We start from the raw sequence: 25,871 nt of genomic DNA, 5'->3' as shown, positions 1-25,871 counted from the left end.
CATCTCTGAAAAAAACGCAGCCTATATAGTAAAATGTTCAACAATATACGTATGAGATATTTTTTTATTAGAAATTACAGATTATATATAGATTATATAATCTCTTTAAGTCTTAGCTTTTATCTTATCTACAGTTACGTAGTTATCATGTGTTAATGTGTGTTTTAACCATTTTTTTTATTCAAGAACGTATAAAATGTTATACCTTACGAAAGTCATATTTCTTCACTAGGCACGGCAAGTTAGTTATCTACTAGAACTCTTCTACTGGTTCATTTTTGTTTTAATAATATTATGATACACAGGGACTAGTTACCATAATTTAGTATAATAATAACTGCAAGCCTGGCCCTGGGCTAGTTAATGAAAATGTTTAACTGAGTTAAGTCGATATGAAACATTTCAAGAATTTTTAAGTTACTAGTTCTCCTAATTTTATTTTTAATTCGGTTAAGTTTCTGGTTTTAAAATAATAAAAACTTAGTTTTGATGTAATACGTAGTATCATCAATAATATTAATGTTCACTTTATTAATTATTTAATTTTTTATAAACAAACTACGCAACTAGGTCTTGATTAAGAGTAACTCATTGTTTAATAAATGTTTTGCAATAAAAATCCGTTAAGATATTGTAAATTATCTTAAAAAAAAGTTGGTATGTGGAGGTCGCTCTGCTGTATAGTAGGTTGCGAGTGGGTCACTGTAATGGATGGTGTTAAGTTTGAATTCAACTATAAAAAATCATTGTATACGAAAAACGATTCTGAGCGAAGACAGAAGTCAGTCTATAATATTACTTAATAATTTAGTATATTCGATGTAATATTGTGATTAAACTAATTTATTTTACTAGTAAGTATTAGTACTAAGAAGTAAATTAAATTCATTAAAAAAAAAGTACATTTGAAAAGTCATTGTGGGCATAAAATATAATAATGTACTTTAAAAGTTTCAAGTACCCACGAAAATATTTTTAATTTACAACAAATTAACATAAATCATTATCCTTGGCAATTTAATCTTTAATTTAGTTCACATTTGAACATAAAAAATCTGTGATAAAAATTTTTTGATTTTTTAATAACCGAATAACCTACTTGCTTGGAACTATTTTTGAATTTTCAACATTAAACTACAAAAGTTGAATATTTCAAAAATTTTAAATTATAAAATTATTTGTACATTTTAGATGATGTGAATTTCGTTAAAATTTAAAATTTAAATGCTCATTACAAAAATCGTGCATATGTACCTGTTTTGAATATTTTTTAACTAATATTGTAAATACCTATCAGGAGCAATTCATTATATTTTCAAGCTTTTTTCCCAACAAATACAATTTTATTAACAAATATAGAGAAAAAAAACTAAATAAACTAAAAAAAGCTCAAAATTAAAATTGTTTGTAAACAGTTCAAAACGAGTAAAAAACGAGTTAAATTGTATTAAGCATATGAATTGAAAATATAAACAAATGGTGTGAATTTTAATTATCTGCAATTATTGGTTATTCCAGTATAAAAAATTAAGTAAAAATCACTATATGAGAAATGTAGTGAATATCCAATGCTGTCAACATTTCAATTTCAAATGCTTATAAAAATTTAATTCGACTTTCCGGCAGAATTTTTTTTTTTGATAAAAGTAGACAAACTTATAAGAAATCTTGTATTAAGTTTTAAAAACTTAGATATAAAACGAAACATTTTTATGAATTTCTAAATCAAAATATTTTGCACATTTTCGTATCTTTTATTTATTTTGTAAAAATTCAGTTGCTTATAAAAATTTGTTGTCAAAATTGTATAGTTTATAGAAAACGCCGTTATAAATATTCAGTAAAAATTGCATGTATATCTACGGTATTTTTTTTTTTTTTTGAGTGTTACATCGAAAACCAAAATCGATTTGGTCGAAAACCGGGTTTCTGTAAAATTCGCTTTTTTCCTTAATTTTTTGTTCTTTTTCCTGCCGCTTTTGAAAGTTTTTGAGAATCTTTTACTTTTGACCACTCGGAGTAACGATACTATACACATTTCTACCAGAAAAGATGCTTGTTGAAGAAAATCTAAGCATTTTCACTCTCCCAAAATAACGGTGATGACAGAAACAAAAAAAAATAAAAAAATAAATTGTAAAATCAATACATACATCGCTCCGCTCGGAATCTAAAAGAAGTTAAAAAGTTAAAATTGACATAACTTTAATGTTTTAACTCGTATACAACCAGGTTTGAAGAACTACATATTTTAAAAATATTTGAACGCCTGTGTCTATTTATTTTATTACTATTTATTATATTATATAAATATACCTATACTATGTATAAAAGTATATTTTTCATAATCACCCGTACGGGGTGATTGCTTTTTAGGATAGTGAGTTTGCCACTCTGTGAACATTTTTGTTTTTTAGATACAACTATAATATAATGGAATATTAATATATAATAGAACAATGAAATATATGTAACGCTAAATTAATAGTGTCCTGTAAGTGCTAACTTTGGATTTAAAAAAAATTATAAGTTATAAGTTAAAATTGTGTCTTACGGAAAATCACTTATAACGGGTATTTCTAAATTAAACCGTATAATGAATGTCTATTTCAAGTACTTAAAAATAGGTTATAATTATAAAATTACCCTGCGATCAGGGAGCAGAAAAACGACGACGACGAGCGGCGTTTGTATATTATTTGATCTCTCGTATTTTATGCATTTGCTCTCAAAAATAAAATATGTGTCTACATATTGGTAGCATATTTTTCATGAAATTAAATTTCTGTTCGAAGTATAAAAAATAAATGTAAGCACCAAAAAAGTATGAAACCAAAATTAATTACTTTAAACATCGATGCTTTCGGGTTTCGGCGGAATTCCTGATATTGTGTGTTCACTGCGGAATAAATCAGATATAAGTCTGAAAATATTGAAATTTACTATGAAAAAAAAAACCGTACGGATCGCTTCATATTTCTTGTTCATGTCTGCAGCTTTGCTAACTGAAATTTTAGATCGATTGCGTCTTTGCAGCTACTCCGACAATCGCCACGGATTGCATTATAATTTATACTACGTCAATATGATAAAACCATAGATGTATTACAAGATATATTACATAGATATATTATTAAATATAGTATATCACACATTTTTTTTATCAAGTTATTTGTTGTTTGAGATTTGATCATTAAGATAATGAATTGAGGTATAACAATAAACCAAAATAGTTTATAATTTGAACATTTAAATTACAACAATATATAAAGTACCTATTATTTTAATTTAATAATTAATAAAGGTGGTGTTTAAATATTCGAAGCACAAGCATATTTTTTTATGAGTTATTAAATAAAAATCTTATTGTAAATAAATGTGATTACTACTTTTTAGATTTAACATAAAGGTATTCAGTGCCTAATGCATCACATTTACCGTATACCGACTATACCAACTATAGTTTGTAAAATTCTAAGTTAAATCTTTTCTCTGAATACTGTCGAGCACGAAATTAATAATTAATATTTTATGTATTAATTTTGAATGCATTGGTTAGGTCTTAGGTACTTATGTATATTTTAAGCTATTCGAGAATATTTAAAATTTAAAATGTCCTTATTTAATTTCCGATGGATATTCAATAATCTGCAGAGCGACTTTCCCTGCTTTATAAAATAATTTGGTGTTTGATGTACGACGTCGTCACATTAATTCGCCGTTTGACCACAAGCAGACAGCATAGTAATATTCATAATATATTACTTAACATTTATATGAACTAAAAATAAAAATTGTTGAATTTTGCGGGACATAAGAACTACCGTGTACTGTACTACTGTAGTAGGACTAGTATGTACAACACTATTTATATCTATATTTAATTGTAAAAATATGTCATTATTCTGCGACCTGGACATGCCGTCGTCGTTTGTGCTAGCGTATTTTTTTGTGTTGCGCGCTCGGGAACAAAAAATATGCCCCTACTACACATGGGTAGCAAATTGTCTGTGGCAATAAATTTTAATTTTGAGACTAAAAGTAAAATATGTAAGCCCCAAAAGAATAGGCAATCAAACTTACGTATACATCGACTCTTCGGGTAATATATAGCTGCAAGGCCATATCTCGAGTGCAGACGCCATATCGAGAAACTTCTTTCTTCATCTAAATCCTAATTGAACAAATCGAGATTTTTTTTTTATAAAAATTACTTAAGTAGTTAGTAGAATGAAATATGTGAGCAAATGTTTATTGTTACCTTACACATTTCTCTTTTGTTTAATGAAATTATTAGAATTGTGAATCGTCTCCGATGAGTGACGACGATCGGCTTTTGCCATAGATGATAGATATTATAATATAATATGTTGTTATCAGTTTTCGAGTTTTTGAATTCTTTGGATGACACGATACATTTTTTTATCAGATTCCGAAATAGAATATTATTCGGAGTGTTTAAATCTATACAATTCAGAACACGGAACTCTGCGTATAGGTATTTAGATTCACTACTGTCGCGAGTCTATTTTTTTGTGCGGCATCTAACAATATTGTTTTTGTCTTAATGGTTAATCTATAATTTTATAAAAAAAACTCTAGAAGTGTCGAGACATGAAAAAATTTCAAAATAATTAGGCTTTGGAATTTACTGAAGTAATAAAAAATGAATACTTTAATCGTGAATATAGTATTCTCTCTGGGCTCATCGGCATTAATATGTTATCATACAAAATAATTCTATAATAGTGTACTTTCACCGATGTATTTGCTAAAAAATTATGTGATTATACTACTCTATAGTGTAATAAATAATATATTATATATACAGCCGTGTAAGCATAACTAAGGCTCTCACATAAAGGTAAGTGACGGGAGAAAAATCCTTATGACCAAGGTTCGGGACTTATAGCATTTGCATACTTTTTTATTTATTGTAAAATGTAGCAGAGTGCGAAATAAATTCATTTCTCGATGCGGTAATACCAAATGTAAAATTTGAATGAGTATATTTGTGTATATTTCATATATTTTGCAGGAAATTACTAATTTTTACGTTACTGTGCTTAATTTGCATATTTTGGAAAATTTTTCGAAATTTCACCCGATCTAAAAAAGAAAATAGTAATGCAGCTTACTCACAGTCTTATGTACCTATTGGCTATTTACAACTCACAACTCCTTATAATTTTCGTGGTTTGAAAATATTTTGATGGCCTGATTGCAGGTGCGTTTCGCCAGCACGGCAATTTTTGAATCTAAAAATAAATCCTTGACAGTATTGTGTACTTTATTTTGTTCAATTTTGAACAACCGAAATAAATTTTATACACCCCTCAAACACGAGAAAAAACGATGTCCCTCCCCCTAAGTTGAAACCCAGCCGAGAAATACTTAACTAAAAAGGGGGGTTAGGAAACTTTTGTTATGTTTACCATATTGTGGTCGTCCCCGTCCATAAGTCGTTTGCGAAATCGCTCCAAGGCGATTTGAGGCTGCGCAGGGAGGATTACCAATTTTTAAATTTTATAATTATTTAATACTCAGTTTTTTAACTAGATAATACGTAAGTCAATATAATAAGTCACCGATGAACAATGTGTATACATTTGTAGTACAAATTCCTAAGTATGAATCTAAATATTTTGAAAATTTAATTATGTACACATAGGTACTTTGAGTAATATTTTAACGTTTAATGGCCTACAAATAATAATCTTTGGATCACATATTTGAATCATTTAAATGTACTCGTATATTTTCGTCATTAAAATTGAATTATAGACATATAAAGTTTATTATGATGTTTGATAGACCATTTGTATGAAATGTGTAAAATTAATTATAAATATTAAACTTCAATGTATTAAGTTATGGGTGTGCTCTGAAATTATAAAAATTTAAAAATACTTGATACTAAGAACTTGATTGAATGTATGGTAGTTGATTCACTGAAGATGATTGCTTACTCATTTGATCCGATAATAATGAATGAAATGTTTCATTTGGTTGTACTGTGCATTGTTTCAGTCAAGGTGTTTTATTCTCTGTATAGTTTACAGCCTTTTCATTACTGGTTACCTTAAATGCAGAAATAGATATGCTATACAGTACCCTGTAGGAACTAAAATTCTAAACACAATAATTTCAAACATGTTTAATGTTATAAGTATTACAGCCCATAGTTTTTTAAGCCTTTGAGTAACTTATTTTAATAATTAGGATAGATTGAAGTCATTAATTTATTACCTTCATCACTGCTACTGTCTGATACATCAAGTGTTGTATGCTTACATTCGGTCATCAATATTGAACCTCTTCATTTTCCGAATTTTTTTCAACTCGTGTGTGCCACCTTTTTTAAATTATTCAAGTTGTTGGTAAATACACGCTATCTCATAAAATAAAATATTACTTAAAAAATCTGGATGCTTATGTTTTTACAGACATTTTCGTGATATAAAATATCCAGAAACAATTTAGTCTTGAAATTTAAGTTAAGTGCAAATACTAAGTAAAATGTAATAAACCTTGAAACCTCTTAACCATAAGTGAAGTGTAAAATATTTCGTTTAGGGTGAATCTAAGACATTCCTTCAAAAATAAACGTTCCTGCGCAAACTTCGTTTGTTACTGCAGTAATTAAAAACACGACGTATTGAAATAATATGTTTCTTTGGATTGTGGACAAAATTATATGGTAGGTATCGTATTTTCGTAATAGAACGGTAACAATTATTTATAAAACAATTTTATATGAATATTATGCATTATGTATTTATGTTAAAACAATATGGAATAAAAAGTTAGTCATAATGAATTATGATGATGCAATTAAATACGAAATAATGAAGCACATCATGTAGATGTAATATAATAAACTAGCATCATACAAAATAATTACAGTATGATTTTATAACATATTTATCTTCAACAATACAATATTGAACAAATTTATTAAAATAAACTAAATTGTCTGTCCACCCCACCATTTGAAATTCTGTGAAATGTTGTAACTTTTGGGATAAAATATTATAGTATCTAGTAAACTATATTTTAAAGTTTTCATAAACATTATTATAGATTCGAATAATTCAAACATTCATATTTTTTATGAATCTCATTCTACATGTTAAAATGTTCTTTCATAATATTTCCCAGAAATAATAATATAACGCTCTATTGATAAAACTCAAATTTTTTCTACTTTGATTTTCACATTCAATGTAGTATTACAGACTACATTAATTCCGTATCTTTTTACCATTTATTTGAAATAAATACAATTTATATTTTCAATAAAGCCACAAAGGTTCAATCGTTACGTTCAATAATGTATTTAAAACCTAGTTGGCTATAATATCACATAATAGCTACGAATCTAGTATAATATGTATAAGGTTTCTAAAAGCGGATATTTTATGAAAGTACATTTACTGTTTCGTAATCCACTTCGTTTTTATTTGGTACGAGTATAATAATAATACGTGTCGTCAAAAGTAGCGAAATCTTTTTAAGTCGATATATTTATATTAATTTCCACCCGGATATTGCGACTAAAAAAATGAAAGTATCATCGATTTTTTTTTAAATTTAACACAGTAAAGTTAAAGTGTTACTGATAATTCTTATTTTAAAGTTAATAACTTATGCGTGGGTATATATAACGATTTTAATATTTTAATAATTTTAGTTTTATACAAACCATTAAAAACCTGTATTCTACATTTTTTTTTTATAAAATATTTGCAATTTAACCACTTTAACCTACGTAAGTACCAAACGCTGTCTTCATTTAAATTTTGTTAAATTTCAAGTTTTTTAAACTAAACTTATTTTAGTTGTTAAAATGAATAGATACTATAATGAGAGTCTGATGTTTTTAATTTGTAAGTTGATAACACTTCTTTAATTAATTAGTTAGTTCCAACAGTGGTTATATAATATTTATTTCACTAATTATCTTTAATCGAATTAGGGAAATAACCTGTAATAGACATACTCAGCAGTGGTTACAATCCATTATGTTTTCCTTTCAATAATATATTCGTTCATTATTAATCATTAACTTTAATATTTTAGTTTTATTAGTACGTTTTTATTTGGGCCGTTTATTTACATTCAAGTCTATATTAATTCAGAGTACCTTTGATGTCGCTTGGCTTGACTTTGTATAGATTTCGGTTTTGGGAAGATTGCAATATTCGCGTAGCCGTGTGGAGGTCATAATGCTTGTGAATATATCAAAAGCTTGAGTGTATTTGTTTTAAATCCGAAAACCATTGGCGTAGACAATTACACATTTTGATAAGGATGGAGTGGGGGGAGGGGGTGGGTTCTTAGACTAGTCGCGGTGCCTCGGCGGTTGGCGTCCGGCTGCTATATGATATTAATTATTATAATATACCAAAGAACACAAAACAAATTACTTGGTAGGTGGGATGCACCCAGCCACCGTGGATAAGACATCACTGCCGAAAACGATTAATCTTTACATTATAATAAATAATAATTTATGTGCGCATAACTTAAAGTCAAGTGCAGTATTAATATGGGTCGAAAAGAGATGCGCTGTTGTTGAACAAACTTCGTTCTTGTCGGTCATGCCGTTTGGGAAAAATTATTTCGCTTGTATTTTTTTTTTCAAGTAGTTTGTAAATGGTACAACATAATAAAAAAAAGTCGAATACACAACATGTTAAAGGTTTGACCGTAAATTCGGTTCTTTGTCGAATTTTCTTTTTTCTACAACCGATGGGAATTTCACAACTTTGACATCCACCCAAAGCATAATCATTATACCATCCCAGATCCCAGTTTCCGTAACTATTGTATAATAAAATATGTTACGTCAAACTTTTAGAGCACGTTAACATCGTTAACAAGTGAACAATTTATTTTGTAATTAAAGTGTATCATTACAGTTTAACAAATATATGTATCGAATCAAATTATTAAAGTAACGTAATTAAACGAAATACTACCTTCTAAATATGTACGTTTCCGATATATTTAATTGACAAAAATATGTTGTTATATTATGTAATAACAATCAATCCGCCTAGAAACTGATCTTCGTGTGAAAAAATTCAATTTATAAACGAATAATTGTCAGTTATTGGCTGAATTAATATTAGAAACATTTATTTAAATCGAAATAAACATTTTAGATTTTTATAGAAATAATTTTAAGCATATATTATATTATATAATATGTGTAAAAATTAACTTTTAATTAGATTATATTTTGTTTTAGCAATTTTTTAATTAGGTAACTAAAAACGAAATTACATAACATCATCAATCTATTTAGTGTTTTATATTTAAAAATAACCTTTTTATTCTACAAATTATGCATGAAATATGAAATTAATTAGTATTTAGTGTAATTAAACTGAACTTCTCTATCACTTTGATCTAATTAAATAGTTAGTTGATTTTTAAATTAAAATAATCACACAGAGTTTATCGTTGAAACTTTTTGTTACTAAATAATTATTACTTAGATTATAAATACCAAGATTTCTTTACTAGGTACCTACATCTTTATTTTTATGAATAAACATTTTCTGTAATATTTAAATGTAAATTCATATTTTCACTATAGAGTTTGTATGAGAATAAAACGGTTTTTCATTAAATAATTTTTTTCATGTGCCTACGTAAATATGAATTAATTAATTTCTTGTTAAAGGATTATTTGAGCCACCTATGTATTCAAACTTACAATACTAATATTGAATACTTTTATACCGATGACTCATTCAGTAAAGTTTGCGTTCCTTATTGTATATTAATTACCCGTTAAAACTATATAATATAATATAAACTATACTATAATTTGTAAATTAAAAGATACTCTGAACTAATTTTTTGAAACCCCAAGATAGTTTTAAAATTAAATCATTTTTGAATATTTTTAAGTACAAGATCAAAAGCACTTAAAACTTATCTTAACCATTACTATATTATTAATGAGAACAAATAAATTTAAAATATAAATAATATTGATCAGGAAATTCGGAGAAATCTAAATCCACGAAGAGATTATTTCTACACATATTGTTCGTTGCATGAAATCGCAGTGTTTTTTTTTTTTTATGTACGTTATTATGTAATATGTAGATAACATTTTTTTGTTCTTTGGTCAAAAAGATTAAGAATTAAGTCCAAGGCTAAGTTTGCTAACTTTTAACTATTTAAAAACTGTCTGCCCTTGAATAAATAACTAATATCGGAACATACTCTATAATGATCACTTATTCTGCACACATTTACGTACTAGGCCAATATGTATGCATTTTGAAAATTGCGTATTTTGAACTTCTTAAAATCTGACCTCCATCAATCCCCTTAACTAAAAAAACTAGTAAATGATAATAACTCAAGGTAAATATTAGATAGTAAGTGTATATATAAATACTATTAACCAAACAATCATCAACTTTTAATCAATTGTTTTATTTATATAAGAAAAGAAAATTAAATGACAGCAAAGAAAAAATTAATAATAATATTAAGTCAGCCCTTTTTTTAAATTTTAAAACATGTTTAAGTTCTTCATCCTTTTTTAATAGTTTAATTAATAGTTTATTGATACTTTTTGTAGAGTTCCACCCTCTCGAGAGCGGAAACATAAGTGGATAACATATTTTGATATTTTATTTCGTTACGTCAACCCTTTATAAAAATAAACAATGTTCAGATTTCCCATGATTTTGTCGACTATATTATTATCATAGCGTATTGGTTCGTATGCAATATTTGGCAGATTCTGACTTTCAATTACATTTTTATATTTTTTATGACATTCGTGCAATAGCAATCTTCCAACTCCGATACCATACACACTTGATTCATAAAAATCAAATAATTTTTTTGACGTTTATTATTGATGACGACGGCGGCGCTCAGCCGTTCACCCAGTTATATCATATCTAGATATCCAATACACGACCGACAGTTATTATTTTGATCGGCAACCATTGAATTATAATTACTATCATTTTTACCGAGAATAAATCAAAATGTACTTGTACAAATGTCCTTTGTGGAGTTTATAATTTGCAACGTATTCTCTGCTAAAATAACTATAATAAACAAGTAGTACAACAAGTATTTAAGTAGTCTTCTATATCGGATGATCAATTTAACATGAGACACTTATTATTTCAAAAACTATCGAATTTCGGACGAGTAGTAATTTAAGAGTTCCAAGTATTTAAAGTTTAGATGAGCGAAGTGAAGTAGGGTATCCCACAAAATGTCGGTCCACCACTCAGATTATCTAAACTTTAAATACCTTTAGCTAATGAGCCACTTTTCTGAAATTTAATACTTGTATATACATCGCCAGGTAAGTAAAAATTATAATTTAAAATTTCTTTCAAAAATATTGTTTTGTGATGATATAAAAAAAAAAAAAAAAAGGTTAGTGTCTTTAATGAGTGTCTTATGTTAAATGTATTATCCTGTACCTTGCAGTAAATAATGAAATTGAAATTAAATTTTATAACTTTTTAAAGACAGTCGTGTTCCAGACGTACCAAATAAAGGAAAAGTAAAACGATTACAGGATGACGAAGGAGGTCGCATGGACGACTTTTGATCCTGGTAGGACAATACTAAAAGAGTGAAATTATAAAGGTGAGTTACCTCGTTTCAGCCACTTACCCCAAATATATAATAATTAATGTCATGTTATATAATATCATTTGCAATCATTTGTAACCACCAAAAAAACGTTTGTAACCTACCCAAAACCGCTCAAAACCAAGTATCTGTGTGGCGGGGTCGTAGTGACGTCACTATAGCCCACCACTACAGATACTTGGTTTTGAACGGTTTTGGGTAGGTTACAAATGTTTTTTTAGAAGTTACAAATGATTACAAAGGATATTACATAATTTTCCATTAATTATTATATACTTAGAGTAAGTGACGGGGCCAAAGTAACTCACTTAAATTATAATATGTTTAATTACGGGAAGACCTTTCATCGCTTCTAACGAATAACACTATTATTATTGTTATGTTAAGACAAATATGTCACCCAACCAGAAAGGCATGTGTGTCCGAGAGGTCAACTTCGTCATACTGCAGCCGTCGTCTGATTTTTGAATCAAATCGCTCATCTCCATCCCCTGTCCATTACAGGATCTGCTCTATTTTGAGTTATATCGTCACAATTGCGATGATCTTTGGTAGATTCTCAGCACCATAGTTATTTCGGTTTGAATAATTTATCACAGTATGGGATTAGTATTTTATGCGAATCACAAATGTCAAAGTGTTTCTTCTGCATCGAGTTTCATGAACTTTGCCCTCACGACGACTGAGTAGACGCTTATTGTGTTGCACAACATTTTTAATCGATTCTCGGAAATAAACAAGGAACGGCCCTTCTGTTTAAAATAAAATATATTATTTTGTGAAGCAACAAAGAAAGATTACGGACAAACAATTTTAAATGTTCCCAGTCAGGAAAATTAAATTATTCTTAGTTCTTATATACTTTTTGATTTTATTTGTACGAATATTCTGTTCCAGGACGATCCGAAATAATTGGGCAAGGGTAGTGTTGTGGCCAACGGCCAAACATATTTCGGATAGAAATAGGTCAGAGGTCATAAATGATATAGAATCCAGTAACAAAAAAATCATCTTCACCGGGCAGGCACCAACACGTGGTACGACGACTGGTAACCGGATATGCTTTTACATTATATAAGTGTGCTAGCAGCAGTTACGAGTAGGCACTTAAACAGTAATATCGATTTTTTAGTGAACAATCCAGTACGACTACTTTATTTTATTATTGTTACGTATAATATAACTTATTATTTTTTATTATTATTGTTTTTTTTTTTAATAAAAAATAAATTAATCGAATAAAATATGTATTAAACGTTAACTACATTTAAAATTCGTTTGGAATGAAAAAAAAACACCGCCATCAAGAGAGGCCGAGATCTAAGAAAAATAGTCGTACCTCCCTTCTCCCGTCGCGTTATTTTTCACCAAGATTGGACAGCAGACTATGAATTATTAATGATTTTCTGCTGTTGCCGATTTCGTGACGGATGTATGATGCCTTGCTTTTTCAGCGTAGGATCGGAGCCCGTCTGGAAATTATACTTTCGAAGGGGAAATATTTCATATTTTCGCAACACAGAAAGAGATATATTACATTTTCTCGTCAGCTCAGACCTAACGACTTATTCAATTCAGACACGAGCACGTGATATTTTTGAAAACTGACGTGTCTAACAAGTTGCAATTAATTTTAAATTCAAAGGAATAAATTATATCGTCCGGACGATACGATGTTCGGTTAAAACGAACTTGGTTGTTGTGTATAATACGTATAAAAGTTAATTTGTTGTTTAAATTTTAACAGCTAGTTTGCAAATGAAATATTGAAACATAAACAAATCACATTATTTTACAAACGTAAATATTTTAGGTTACGAGTGATTTATGTACATTCAAAATGGGTTCAAAAAAAGAAAGTCAGAATATTTTATAGGAATCAGACCTATATTTTCTATAATGTTTAGTTTATTTTAAATTTTATGGCACTTTATCAATTATTGTTGTTCCATAATAAGTAAAACGATTAATAAATATATACATAGTTAATAACTGATAACTAACTTTTATATTTACTAAAACGATAATTGTATTTTTATCCCAAAATGTATAAATATTTAATTTTTAGAGCTGTTTATTGGATAAAAATAAATAGGGTATCGTTTAAATAAAGATCGGAATATAAAAAAAATACTTATCATATATATATACAAAATTTGAAGCCGAACGAAGTGGAAATAAGTCGTGAAAGGGTAGGTAGATTCAAATTAACTTAGTTTCTAGTTATGTGTTAATTAAATTATATGTTGTGTAATACTATGCAAATTTGGCACAGATCCAATTACATGGTTGGAGATTAAAGTATATTTTTCTATTTGACAACTCTGGTTTCTGCATAGAGAAATTTTAGTTTGCAGACACATCAAATTTGAATAGTTTTTACTGAATAGTTTAAGAAGCAAAATCTGGTTTTTAATTAGTAGTCTAGATCAATCTATTAGATTTTAAGTTTTCTAATTAAATCAACATCGATAACACAACTATTTGATGATTCTGTGGGACCCGTATCACGTCTGGCTTTGACACTGAGTTCTGAAAACTGATTTTCGTTTGACTTAGCTTAGGTTAACGTTTGATAATAACATTGAAAAAGATGCTTACTGAAATTATATGTCAAATTCTTGGTTTTAAAACGATAAGAGTTATTTATTTGAGGCTGAGGCTGTGAGTTTAAAGGATAATATTAATGTATCATAGTTGTATGATTAGTTAAGTGGTAACCTTAATACTATTATTAGTTGTGTGTGTATGTGTGTTCAATTTTTGTTTTCTTTGTAATAATTCTCATGAGTTTATGTGGCTAATATGTAAATAATTCAAGTTGTGCTGTTTTCACCTATAGTCATTTTTATAACCCTCCACAGTTTATCAGTATTGAAATATTAATATTTCGCCTGCGCACCTACGAGCTAGGATTGCAATTATAATTCATGGCACCCTGAAAACTCTCACTATATTCGTAGTCCTTACCTACATCTTTTGGGATCATTGGGATATTTTTTAACCAAAAACTGATTTCAATTGTTTCTCCCTAATGGAGTGTAGATAATTATATTTTTGTTTTTACGAAAACGTCGAAATGTGTAGGGTGTAATATTGATGTTATCTAGTATTTTTAGTCGTAATTAAGCTCAAGTCATTCCTTGATATGCGATAAGTAGTCATAAACTACATAATATTATTATGCTAATGCTGTTAAATACAACGATACCTTATATCCACCGACTTAACTTTTAATGCACACATTACCACGATTTAAGGTGAGGTGGTGAAGATGATGGGCTTTTAAAACGCGATATTGTTGTGAGTTCGGTAATCCCATTTGTCTTCAAAGTAAAACGTAAATCGGTTGTTGAATATGGATATGTTATTCTATACAATCCAGTTTCATTGGTAAATAAGTTTGAAATAATAAATTGGATTTCTTTTTTTTTTTTCAGAACATCACTCTACCAAATAAATGTAACAAGCCGTTTCAAATAAATATTGTAATACGTAAAGTGAAAGTAGTTGAGCGTCTATTAGAGAGACCGATATAGAATTTATCCAAATATTTATATCAGTGATAAACGTGATAATAGTTGGAGGGTGACAGTTTCAGGCCTACTAAAAGTTCTGAAGGTTAAATGTTAAAATTACTTGTTCATTAAATTCAAGCGAATAAACCGCAAATTATTCACGGAACAGCCTAAATACCAATTACCTATCACTATGTATGCTGACAAATGACGACTTAACCAGAAAAATATTACATCTAATATAACATTGTTGTTACATCGCGATATTTTGTATCAGCCCATTTCATTAAAAATACTAATTTATTTCGAATTATTATAATTTCACGAATAAATGCTTTTTATTTCATAGAATTTATTTTGGTTATTTTCTAAGTTTTCACTTGCGTTAATTATTAAAAAAAATATTATGTTCACTCAAACACAATATTAATAAAATAAGTTTTATTTCTTATAAGTAGTAAAAATATATGAATTATTCTTCTTGAGTTTAATTCAATTTAAGCTTAAATTTTTTATTTTGATGTTCTAAATATACATTTAAAAATGCATCTTTAAGTTTACAGTTAAGGAGTATACTGTACAGGTACATGTACAGGTATTAGTTCATTATTATTTTCTTTTTTAATTAATTAAAACAACAGCCACCACTAAACAACAATATCACTAGTTTATAACTTGTTATCATCTGAGTCTCGACAACAATCGTAATAATTTATTCTGGTAAAGAAAACTGTAAGCTCAAAGTAGTTGCAATGGTTCCCCTAAAAAATTCAGAAGCTTCCCACAACAAACAAATTTGTAACGGTTTGATGTATATAAAGTACACACGTTATATTTATACATCCATCTACTATATTTGCCTAAAGTTTGCGTTCCTCGTTTATATTACGTCAAAATTACAGTTTTGATAAGATCCGGAGAGCACGCAACATCCCTGCACACAAGAACTTTTACTGATCCACATCTTTGCAAATTAGGATAATTCATACGCAACCCGGTTTTGCCGGTGTAGTTTATCAGCACTGAAACTTCAACGATAGGCCTCCTCTTTAAGTCCTCGAAATACTTATGGGAGTACCTTCTGCCGAATCACACGCACTGCGACTAAATAAATAAAACGTGTTCGACGGAAATGTCCTTTTATAACTCAGAGATTACAATGCTTATTGCTTAAATACACTGTTTTACAGAGACATGTTTTTCGTTCTACCGATCACTGTCATACAAGTTTGTCGTGTGTAAAGGTTTTGTAGGTCGTAAAATCACACAAAAGTCGGAGGACTGACGTTCCGTCGTTGTTGAAATGAAGTCTCCTTGGAAATTGTTGCCGACGCTAATGGATGTCTGTAGAGTTTATTTGTTGAAATCGGTTTTACGGGGATGGGACCCCGAGGGCTACAATCAATACAACACCCTTAATAACTACTTATTTTATTCTACATACATTATTTTGTACTCTATGCCCTTGGGCTTTTATAATTGAAATAAAATACCGTTTTCACCATTAAAAGTAGATTAATTTGTGTGTGAAATATGGTTTTCCTCTCTTAGTAAGAGCGTGATGTCAAAAAACCATACTGAGCACTGTCTCTTTTTTTGTGGTAAAAATTTGATTTATTCACTATATAGCTGTAGTTGCCCTCTGTTATTTCCCTCACGAAATGGTTTTTCTGTACTTGATAATTTAATTCACCAATTGACAATGGTTCTGATTTGGGACTAAACTAAAGTTGAATTGAATTAGTATTTAAAATTTTAAATTAAAAACAATCGAGTCAAGTGTTACGTAAAGTGCGGTTCTTTCAACAACTCTTTCACTTATTCGATATATGCACTACATTGTATTGTAACTGTATCAACATATCATTATATAATGTTGACTATATTATTAAATAGTAAATAATATTATAAACTCGGATGGATGTCAATCTCTCGAGACGGGATTTAACTACAGCCGGTTCATAGTTTCGGCGCCGCGCACAGAGCCGTGGTTATGACGTGTGCGGGCACGGGGTGTCTGGTGATCCGACCGAAGACGGATAAACGAAATTAAATAAGATAAAAGAAAAAAAAAAATATATATATATATATGTACAAACGGATACAAAGACGAGGAAAAATACGAATAATTCTCCGCGTCCGGGTGTTTCCGGTCTGCGGAGTAACGGAAAAGGATGTTGCCAATCGGTTTGACACGTATACGCGCACGCACGCACACGCGCTCGTGAGTTACTCGAGTCTGACAAATTGGCTTTGCACCGTCGACGAGGAGGACGACGACGACGACGAATACGACGACTGGAGCGGCGGGCTCGTGTGTCTGGGGCTCACATCTTCACCCTTATACCCCCACTCACACCCCTATTTTTCCCGTGCAGTACACACACACACGCGCGGTCTTCAGCCCCCCCCCCCCGGCAGCCAATCGCGTAATACGCGTAACACACGTGAAAACATGACAGCGCGCCGCCGTCGACTCACATCACGTAAAACCACCCGTCGCGAGCGAGTAACGTCTCAGTCAATCAGTGTACGAAAGCCGATACGATGACTGATGGAGACGATCGGTCGCACGAAAAAGGCGCGAACCGACGACGACCGTCCGTGTCGCGTATAACACACATGGGGTTCGAGGCCGGAAAATCGCAAGCGATAATTATTACTGTGGTATGAAGGCAGAGTTAAGTTTTCGGGTGAACGAGTGGTACACAATACAGGTATATACCGCAGCTGCTGCGGTACGCGGTTATGGCGATTATAGGATTTGACGGAGAGCTAGGTAGTATTTGGAATAAATCGTTTTTGTTTTTTTTTTTTTTAAATTAGGGTAGTCGAAATAATATAGGTATACGTACGCACAGATACCGTGATTAATCGCACGAGTTATCGAATGGGCAGTTTTCACGGTGGTTTTTCCAATCGCACACTTTTCAGAAAATCCAGTAAAAGTTATTGAAAATTGTGACATCTGAACCGTGATACGTTCACAGTTGTGAGTCTGACACGATAGTATTATTATGAGTTTTTTTCTTTCACTCGGCTGTTTCATCTATAACTGTGTGTATGAATAATGAGTTCTCAGATTATTGATTCCACTGACTTAGTGCGACTAAAATACCAATAAACTGTATCAATACTAAAACCAAAATAACCGTTGGCATTGAATATAATTTAAGGACTATATTGTATTTATGTATAAAGAAGAGTAATAATAAAATACATAATATTTTTGTACATAAAAGTGTGTTGTGTAAAATACTTTTTATTTAATTTTCAAGTTTATAAAAGTAATCCGGATAATGTATTCAAATTTTCTTTTTCACTATACAATATTTGAAATTATTTTAATTATTTAAAAGTTTGCAACAAAAACATCACTATATACTGTAACTGTATAATTTGTACTAGAAGTTTTTATATTTATTATTTGTCTGTATTTTTTTTTAATTACTGAAATCATGTATAATTATTTTACGAAATTAGTTTTAAACAATGAAGGATTATTATATTAATAATTTGAGTTTCATCAATTTTTATTTAAGTATTCATTTTTTTGGTCTTAAATTTGTTTTAATTTTAATTTTAATTTTTCTATATTAAGATTAATTTTCTATAACCCAAACATGACATTTTAATCAGATTAATTTCAAATCGTCTGAATCTTCTTAAAATTGTTAAAACAATTATGAAAACAAATGCTAACTTTTATTTTATTTTTACATTCAATTTGCATTTTTATAACTCAACATGAAAAAAAACTTTCTCTTCTTTATAACATAAATTCAGCGTAGTTCTTTTTTTATTAGATCACTGTAATGGATGTGTTAAGTTTGAACTCAATGATAAATTATTGTATACCATGAAAATAGATGCTAAGCGAACATCAGTCAGTCCATTAAGACAGAATTTTATATTTCTTAGGATATTTTACTTTTATTATTATTGTAACATTATTTTGTATAATATTATTTAACTACTATTAAATAGTATTTACTAGAAAAAGCCAGAAAGGAATCTAATAAAATAAATAAAACTAGGATTTCAAATTCCAAGAGAAAATAATGGAAATACTAGCGTGTCCTAGAAGAGGCGTATATTGCACTATAAAGTGTTTCATTAAGCTGAATGTCGGAGAAAAAAAAAATACACGGTTAAAATCACGGATTGGGTAGTGTGCGCCTTCTTGATTATCTCTAATGCATTTGATTGATAGCTCGACAAGAGGATGTGTTTGGAGATCTGAGGATAAAAACGACAGTGACAATGATACTCAACCAGTTGGCAAAATATTAAGGGGCTGGTGGATTCATTAAAGTTGTCTTAAAACAATGAGAGTGTATTGTAAATGTATGAAATCAGAGAGTAGGAAATATTATCTAAATTTAAAATTATCTCTCGATGCGCCTGTATGAAACATCTGTTTCTGGAAGATATGCGAACAGTGAAACCGGCTTCAGTAAACATGTACAAAAAAACTATAGCAGTTGAACAATAAAAAAAAAACATTTTCAACAACGTCAAAGTCTTCGATATCTACGATGATCGTATATTTTATAATATGTAAAACAAAAACACTGCCACAACGTTGTCGTTGTGTTGAAGTTTGTTTAAAATGTTATACGTATCATGATTTTTATTTAATGTAATGTTTATTTTTTAAGTCTTAAGTTCAAATAATAACCAACTGCCTTAGTACCCCTACCACTATAATATCTAGCCACGTCAAATATATTTTACAAAAACATTGTTTTGTATTTTTATACGGACGACTTCCATGAAAAATAATATTATTATAGTAGCGGTACTACGAAAATAATATAACACTATGATTGAATCAAGATCGAAAATATATTATCATAGTTGCAAGTTTAAATAATATGTTTACGTACCTTTTTTTTTTTGTGACCAGATAGTACTTCGTATTAGAAATTTAGAACTGAACACAAGTTTTACAAAATACTATAATTTATCATAAAAACTATTATTTAAATCTTCACTTTGTTCCGAGAAGTCATGTGCAAATATGTAATATGGTATGACTATAGTTCGCAATTTAACGGTAGACACTTATGAGTTATGACCTATTTATATATTTATAATCATACTGTTTTCCAAATAAACAATGATGAGTGATTATGCTTGAACTTAAAACTCGTATTGAAAATAATAAATGTGATAATATTATTCAAATTGAATTTTATTTTTTGTAACACTATTGTATTCAATTAAAAAATGCATGGCAAATTAATTTTAATAGTTTTCATACAACTAAAGTGATTGTGTGTTGATGAAATTAACATAATACGTTTTTTAAACATTACTAAGTAGTATAACGCTGAATTTTAATAATAATTATTAGTTTACGATTGGTTAATTTTGTTCACATGTTGAGCTCTAATATTAGTTCAAAGTTTCTGGCTATGTTTCTAATTTTAAATTTAAGTTTCATCTTATGAAGTAAGGACTAAGGAGTAACATGAATTATATAGAGAAAATAATTGACCGTATAGTTTTAAGCTTCTATAATAAATACAATTCGGGTTATCTATACGAGCTTATAAACTTTGTGTGCAGAACAAAAGTTTATCGAAGCAGAGTTCTAAAAAGATTATTTAAAAACTACAATATTTCAAGTTTTTGATAAACTGTTATAATAACTATGTAGTTTTGAGTAAACTAATATATTTTTAAATTGATGATTTTAAGTTTTGTTTGACCTGTGAGTCTGGCAGAAAGCTGTATTGGTTTAAAAGTATTGAGCTTCGGACATATTATCGTTAAATATAGTGGACACACCAATAACCCTCTCGGCGTATTGACTTAGTATGTTTTCTTTGTTGCAGGTAATGTTTAAACAATTTAAAAATATCCTTTTTAAACTCATATTTTAAGTCGATGTTAAGTTTAATTTATAAAACAATTTCGGAGTGCTACATACTTTGCCGAAACAATTGAACATTTTAAACATTTAACTGTGCTGTATTGTTGGTGAAAAATAGTGGTAATTGATAAAGTGAATGTGGTATATACTATTATAATGATGTGCACAATATTTAATAAAATATGTATTCTCAAAGTGCAATCTCAAAGTTGATCATGTGAAATAAAATATTTTGATGTCAAAATGACAATCATAATTATAATGCATTTATTAAAGTAAAGTTACATAAACCTATATTACAGTCATAACTCATAAGGTATATACAAAGTATACATCGATATATTATGGCAAGACGGTGTGCGTGACATATAATTGAAACAAATATAAATCAAACAAGTGATATCTGCAGTTTTGGGTTTCCAAACATAATTTCAGAACACATACAAATTTGCATCTCCGATGTATCCTTCCGTCCGTTAGTTATCTGTACATTACGAATATTTGTATTAAGATGGTTTTATACCGATCCTACTCCTACTAAATTAATAAAAGCTTGTATTAAAAAAATATCAAAACATAATTATTCAATACAGATTCATACAAGCTAATATTTAAAAAAACATACAGGTGAGTTCTAAAATATAAAAGTTACCAAATTCATTTTTAATTGTGTAATATGAAATTATATTTTATTGCGTTGTCTTAAAATTAAAATACGTTTAAAATATAGAAATATCCTTAACAAGATAAATTAATAATCCCATCTTGATTATTTTATTATGAATAGAAAAAAGATAGGTAAATTAATGTTAGGTCGTCAAGATAAGTAGTTTAGATATTCGATTTGCAGTTGCAAAATTAAAACTGAACAAACTCGCAAAATAGCAGTGGGGACCGAACAGATCGATGTAACCCTACTCCGTAGGCGGATGCTCATTATTATGACGAGAATATTGTCCACACTGAAACGTCGGCAGAATGGAGTTTGGAAAATGATATGTTATCGTTCGTGTTACTATTAATATTGATGGGTCTGTGTTATCGCTAACTTGCGGCGTGTAATTACAAACCAATTATACCATGGTATAGGTATGGTTCGCTTACGATATGCCCGCCAAACTGGCTACGACCTCATAGAGATGGCGAAAGCATCCCTTCTCCGATGACGGCGGTGTCCTCGTCGCCAATTATAAATTTAAGGTGATTCGATCCACTTATACGTATGATACGGCGCGAAACGAATGTTACTTTGTGGTTATTATTATGGTCGACTATTGAGCGAAAAAAAAAACATCATAAGTCCCTTTGTAAATCATACAGGTACTCATTCTCGATACCGCTACGACGGACCTCGGACTTTTATTTAGGGTGCTCTCGGCCCATACAGCTCACACTAGTATACTACGCTTGCACGCGTTGTCCTGGACTGAATCTGGGATTTTCCTTTAATTAATACACCCGTGTCATGGGAGGGGGAGGGGGGAGGAAATGCGAAATTTTAGTTTTTCATCCTCAAACAAAACCAATGCCGGCACCGTCGTTTCTGGTTATAATATGCATACAACGAAGATAAATTACAATACGCAAATTACCGGTAACGTGAAATATACTTCAAAAAGAATACATTAACATATTATATCCGTTCGATAACGCTCCGACACGCAAGCCCGTCAACTGTTAATTGCTTTCAAGTGAAAGTTAAGAATTAAGATTAACAATGGTGATGCTCAACGTAATTTAATACCATCACTACTGCTCAAATAACTCCACGGGGCTGTGCATAATTTTTGAACATATTGTTATAGTTTTCTGTCGAAATGCCGAATGTTGAATATTATTGCAGCTTTAATATTATCACTGAATAAGTTTCGAAATATTACGAAATCTAATTTGATCAAACTATGTTATTATATTATGACTGCATATTGCTTATTGTTTAGTAATTTGTTACAGCGCAAGCTCGATAGTCTGGCAAGTGCAGTGAAAATGTTGTTTTTAAATTTCCCGGAACACAGCCATTTTTTTTTTAATAACCATGAAACAATTTTTCATCTCGTTATTTTTTTTATTTTTTTTTATTCATTTTGCTATTGTTCAAAAATATTAAAATAAGGTTTCTTTTAGTAATTATTACTTTTTTGTATTTGCTTGTTGATTTTCATACTTTTAAAATATTTCAAACAACTTGTTGTTGCAGAACAAAAAATATAAGCTATAGCATTTAAAAATAATTGCAATTTATCGATTTATACTTCAATAATTTCTCATTCTGATGAAGCAAATTGTAATTTGTATTTATAATAATATAGCAGGTATCAGAAATCGTATTGATAAAATATGAAAAATATCTGTTCGATATATTGTTATTCATCCCATTGAATAACTATTTTAGATGTCATTTTGGCAGTCTTTAATCGTACTGCTCGTGAATTTAACCAGCATAATATTACTAATCTGAGCATAGATATGGCAAACGTCATCGAAGGCTGGGACCACATTAATACAGTGAAGAAAAAAAGTTCCACGTCCCATTGAATGGCTTAGCTGTGACCAAGTGTGTTTTATAAATGTATACTTCACTCACCCACCCCATTTTTGATAAAATAATTTGTTTAATAAAATAATTATCACTCTTACCTTGTTAAAGTTGTCATAAAAAAAAAGGCTAGGGGTAGATCTATCTGATCCATTTACCCCCATAAATACGCCACAGGTATAAACAGATAACAATTTTAATTTTATCGACCTTAAAACACGCAATTTGAAACTGAATATGATACTTGAGCCTAACGATACGCTTGTCGCCACTCATCTCTTGTTCTATTACTTTGTATAACGACGAGTTAAGATACGCGTATGACCCTGTCCAGAGATAAGGAGCCAACACATCGAAAACATGATATTATGCAATTAGCACTTTAGAATAGCTCGTAATCATATCGAATGTTTTACTGAATAATTTAACGGCTGCCAGGTTTATTATCTAAATATATACTTGACATAATAATTTAACACGATTCGGATTAACATGATTCATTTGGCAATCGGAATATATATTATAATATATTGTACTACTATTCGGTGTAACTTCTGTCGTACTACTTAATAATATTAACAATTGTTAATCGATCCTCGCATTGCGCGAAATACATTTCGAGTGCCGTTAAATTCATTCGATTTAATATTACCAGAGGTGTTAACCAGATGACAGATGTAGTGCATGTTTGTGGTATATCATTATGTATAATATGTGAATTTCATTATGGCCACAGTTCAGTTCGTGTGACACGTGACTTGTAATACAATTTATATCATTAATTGTTATCCGCTAGCAATATTATTCGAACGTCTTGTATTAATTGCCGAGTGCAACATAATCAAAAGTGCAGTATCCATCGTACAACTCGATTGCAGGTATACCTATCGATTAAAGATAAATACAGACATGAAGACGTATAGTGACAGTATTCAAATGAAAACTGAAATGGTAAATTATAGATATTGTTATAGTATAGTATCTGCCTTGGGCTTAACAACAACAAAAAACATTATTATTCGTTTTTCGTTTAAAAAATAGTAACCTGTTAGCTAATTCTGAAACACCACTAAGACTTGACGTTGAACTCTCTTAGTTCCTATACAGTATACCTTGTATACTTGGCACTTGCACTATTACAGTGTAAACACTCTTCTAAAGTATGTTATGAGTCATAAATAACTTAAAACTTATGACGTTGTATTTATAATCATAAAAATTGTATTATAGTTGTACCTTTATTTTGTAATTACAAAAATATCTATTTTACGTAATAATATTGTATGTTTATATACCACACACTTGTCTTTTAATTATGCATCATGTTAACTAGTTCTACACTTCAATTATTATGACTTGAGTAACTTAATATCCCATAACCTACAACCACCATTACTCTCTATAGACGGTTTGTAAACAATTCTGAAAACGGACCTGTGCTCGGTCAACCATAAAACTTGTGGCCAGCAGATTTTGTTTTGTGTTCCATTTGAGTTTGAAACAAACAGATTTTCTCATCAGCATTCAAGATATTATGCACCGGTGTCAGACGTCCTTTAGAGGTTCCGCAATTTTTTTAAGTCAAACACACCCGGTGAAAAGAATAATACCATGTAATAAGACAAATCCTCGTTATTAATAATTGTATGTCCACTTTTCATTTTCATTGAACACTCATTGACGAAAACGTAGAACGTGAACACGTTTGAGGTATGCATTGATATAGGTATTCACTTTGAAATCGCATTTTTTTTTCGATCTACCGTACTCTTTAAAGAAACGTTAACCGGCGGGTATTTTAAATAGTGATACGGAAAATAATTTGCATCCAGAATTGGGTATTTCAGTTTTCTCATAAAGAAACTGTTTCTCCACGTCGAGGTTAAATAACACGACAATATAATCGTTAAAAAAAAAAGTAAGCCCAGCTGAAAATAATACAGTATTATGTATATTAGAATATATATATTTTACTTTGGATTCGGATGTGTGCTAGATGATAAATTAAATAATGGCTACTACCTTATTTTGACAGTTTGTCGAAAAACAACAACACGCAAACTCGATTTTCTTATTTCTCGAATTTCCCAGTAACGTTTTTTTTTTGTTTATATGAGCCGTTATGTTGTAATGAACCCTGCTACTATAGCAGAATTAATCTAGGATCCATCTACAATCACGGTTTTTAGTCACGATTACAGGAAAGTTAATTTACTCTTCGCACACGAAATTTAACATGGTGACCTATTAATAAATTCGACTATAGAAAGTGTTCAATAAACAA

At 29.7% G+C, this 25,871-nt stretch overlaps 1 long non-coding RNA gene across 2 annotated transcripts; it reads right to left on the bottom strand.

Moving 5' to 3' along the window:
* Nucleotides 1-5,760: 5,760 nt before the first annotated feature.
* Nucleotides 5,761-23,853, bottom strand: LOC111030322. Of its 2 annotated transcripts, none has more exons than XR_002604089.1 (3): nt 23,689-23,853; nt 6,250-6,391; nt 5,761-6,081 (listed from the first exon to the last, which is right to left on the bottom strand). It is a non-coding gene; the product is annotated as an uncharacterized LOC111030322 (long non-coding RNA). The 2 variants fall into 2 exon arrangements; XR_002604090.1 differs by having other exon boundaries at nt 6,250-6,355.
* Nucleotides 23,854-25,871: the final 2,018 nt, after the last annotated feature.

The sequence above is a fragment of the Myzus persicae genome, unplaced genomic scaffold, assembly GCF_001856785.1.
Source record: "Myzus persicae strain clone G006 unplaced genomic scaffold, MPER_G0061.0, whole genome shotgun sequence".
Taxonomy (NCBI): domain Eukaryota; kingdom Metazoa; phylum Arthropoda; class Insecta; order Hemiptera; family Aphididae; genus Myzus; species Myzus persicae.
The sequence above is the reverse complement of the archived record's forward strand: the minus strand, read 5'-3'. Positions and strand labels throughout refer to the sequence as shown.